Source organism: Hipposideros armiger, unplaced genomic scaffold, assembly GCF_001890085.2.
Source record: "Hipposideros armiger isolate ML-2016 unplaced genomic scaffold, ASM189008v1 scaffold_451, whole genome shotgun sequence".
NCBI classification, from domain to species: Eukaryota; Metazoa; Chordata; class Mammalia; order Chiroptera; family Hipposideridae; genus Hipposideros; species Hipposideros armiger.
In genome coordinates, this window is record NW_017731801.1 from 55,491 (window position 1) to 59,190 (window position 3,700).

Sequence of the window (3,700 nt, forward strand, 5' to 3'; positions counted from 1 at the left end):
CAAACAAACAAACAAACAAACAACCCAACAACTACAACAACAACAGCAACTTGAAACTCTTGGGCAATATTTAATGATTTGATTTACAAAGGATGTACCAAAGCAAACCTAAGGGCTTAAAGCAAGCACCATTTTTTTCTTTACATGTTGCCCTGTTCCACAGGGCAAATGTCACATTGGTAGCTGAGCCATAGAGAGGCCAGTGAATTTCATCTGCTGAATTATCAGCATCCCTCATTCTTTTAATGAACTGTAACAACTGTGCAATGGATCAATCGACTTTGGGGAGAGGGTGCCCTGGGGGTGAGGAGCAGAGCCTGTGAGAGTGAAATCTCTCTGAAGTGGAATCTGTCTTGAAAACCTATTAATAATTTGAAGAAATAGCAGTGCAAATGAATCAGAAAATACCTTCATGACAAGTAATCTTTTTATAAGTAGTGCGCAAGCTGCATTTGAGATTTAAGGAAAGAGTGGGTTTTTAAGATACATGTTTATATACACAGAGGGTGCCTAAAAATGTATACGCATTTTCAGAAAGGAAAAAATGGTATTAAAATTATAATAATATATACCAATAACAAAAGAGGAATACAAGTCTTGTGTATACATTTTTTTGGCACCCCTGATATTTAACAATACAGTAATTAGCAAGTATGGCTTGGAAAAATAAGTTCTTTACAAAAAATTATGAAAGGAATTAAAACTAATATCTTTTTGAGTACTATACAAGGCACTTTGCCTGAATAAATCACAGATCTGCACAATAACCACATGAGGCATATGTATCTTGCCATTTAGGAGGATTAGTAAGTTCCACCCTTTAATATTACTGAGGCCTGGTTTCAGCACTACATGTGTGTAAATCCAATATTTATTCCTGTGTCCCCATTATATCCTGTGGATTCAGCACCTGGTTTTCTCCTTCCTTACAATATTATACATATTTGCTAAGATTAAACTGAATTTTAAGTGAGACTCATTTAATATTTTTTAAAATGTAGTTCATGGTCTTTCTGATTATTGCTAAATAATTCTTCCATTTCCATTGAAATAGTGATTTCCTCTAAATAGAAGCTTAGCAGAATTTAAAGAAAACTATTAAAGGTCTAGAAAGTGGCTGGGTAGCTGATATTTCTGCAGTTAGAAAAGATAGTCCTAAATGACATCATTCTTGATATTGTATCCTATTCTGAGATGCAGCCTGTGGCTCTTCAGAACCACGGAGGTAAGAACAGCGTGCTTTTGCCTCTTTGAGGCTCAGCTCCTCTGAGTTATCGTGTTCACTTTTATGCCAAATATATCTTTTTGGCTTCCAACTTGTATGTAACACAGTGAAAGCTTGTGAGAACACATGATTTCCCTAGTTATTCTTATGAAACAAAGTTCTGCGATTCTTGTAAATTGTCAACATGATCTTAATTTAGTAATAAAAAAATGCTCTATCTGTGTAATAAGAAAAAGTTGGACCTTTCCTCCCTCCCAACAAAGTCCTGCTGCCGGCTGAATTACTTACTATTTGAAGGCATATCCTGTTAGTGTATAAGCGTATAAATAGGACCCTCACAAGTTAAGTATATAATTATATATTAGTAAGTATATAACGTATTAGATTTCTGTCCTTTCTTATTGTTTATGGGAAATCAGGAGTATGTAGGGGTCAGAAGGAACAGAGAATGTGTTTATTAATAGAGTTGAACAATGCTATTACCATGTCTGGGTTTAGAAGTTGTTGAACTCTTTCTGTTTCCTAAATGGGGAATTTTATTGGTACTTTGGAGAACCACCACCCTCTCTAACACACACACACACACACACACACACACATAGACACATAGACACACACACACACACAGCCTCGATATTGACCAGTTCAATCCAGTCCTGTAGTTGCCGACTCCATTATACAGCCGTACATTGAACGGGCATCTTGTCCTTGTAATTTTCATATCACCCTTTAGGTAGTCTGCCTGCGTGGATAGCACTCTCTCATATGGCCCATAGCTGATAGACAAGATCCACACAAGCGTTCTCCCCCTGAGACGCCTCTGAGTGTGCAGGTGGATCCCAAAGCAGGAGCTACTCCCTTTTGCTCTGCCACCAACGCAGAGAATAAGCCCATCCATCTCTCAGGCTGTAGATTTCCCAAGAAGGCTTACAATGCCTGTTTAGTTTGTTTTCCTAACTGCGGAGCAATATATTAAGCCTTGGAGAAAGGGTGTGGCTTACTGTACAACAGCAGCTTTCTCCAAATACATTTCTTTCAGCTTTCTCAGTTTTCAGCCACACAACAGTGTAAACCCCGTTGAACGTAAATAAGCTAAATATTTCTCAGATATTTTCTTTTTGCAGTCCCCAGGAAGGTTTGCCTCCAACCTTTGTGTTTTAATCTGCTGACTATGTGTATTGTATTTAAAATTACAAATTTTAACATTCTTTTGTGATAACATAGGTCTACCTAATGTCTTCATTTGGGTAATGTTAAGCTTCTCCAAATTAATATAAATACCAAGTGATTTACACTTAGTCTTTCTTTCCCATATCAGTAAACAGCATGCCCATCCATCTAATTGTGAAACAAATGACTTGTCTGTATTCTTCCTTCCTGTTAACCACACCAAACTCATATGTAACCTGTGAGCAGTTCTTACTCAGACTACCTCAAAATGACCATGTAATCTGTCCCCTCCTCCAGTTCCAATGCTACCTCCCTAGCCCTTTTTCGTTGCTTGGCAAATGACTACAATCACCTTTGTATTGGTTCCCCTGGCTTCTATTCTTGCTACAACCTACCCCATCCCCTTATAATTAACTGCCTTAAGTCATCCAGAATGGACTTTGAAAATAACTCAGATTATATCATTTCATTATTTAAAACTTTTCACGCCTTCCCATCTTCCTTGAAGGACAGCATACTAAAATCAAAATAAAAAATGCCTTTTATGGCTAAACATATGTGTCCCTCAGTCTCATTTTCTACTTGCTAATCACATTAGCTCCTTCTCACTTCCATTAAAAATGCCGAATGATCTTCATCTTAGGGCCTTTCACCTGTCGTTCTCTCATCCTGTACATTTTCCTCCTGGATCATCATGAGGCTGTCCCCCTTTTATCATTCAGTCTTAGTCCAATGACACCACTTCCAAGAAGCCTCCTGTGATTATTATTAAAAAAAAATAAAAATAAGTAAATAAATAAAAGTACCTTCTCAAGAAAAACAATTTCTGTCTATTATATCACTACAATTTCTTTATCGTTCATAAACCCTACTACACTTACAAGGATTTTTGCGTGTTTGGGGTTTACAATTTATTGCTTTCCCTACCACAAGTCAATAAGTTAGATCCAGAAAGAAAAGAACTTCACTCTCTTGTTTACAACTATGTTTCCAGTTGTAAACGTTCCCAACTATAAACAAATATGATTCATCCACATTATAAAGCTTTTTTTCACTTTCTACAAATATTTTCTATGGGTGCATACAAATACATATTTTTTAAATTTCATTCAGATAAAGGGGGATGGGGGCAGAAAAGGGTAAAAAGGGATCAAATATATGGTGATGGAGGGAGACTAGACTTTAGGTGGAGAATACACAATGCAATAAACAGATGAATTTATTATAGAATTGTACACTTGAAACCTGTATAATTTTATTAACCAATGTTACCCCAATAAATTTAGTAAAAAATAAAAATATTTA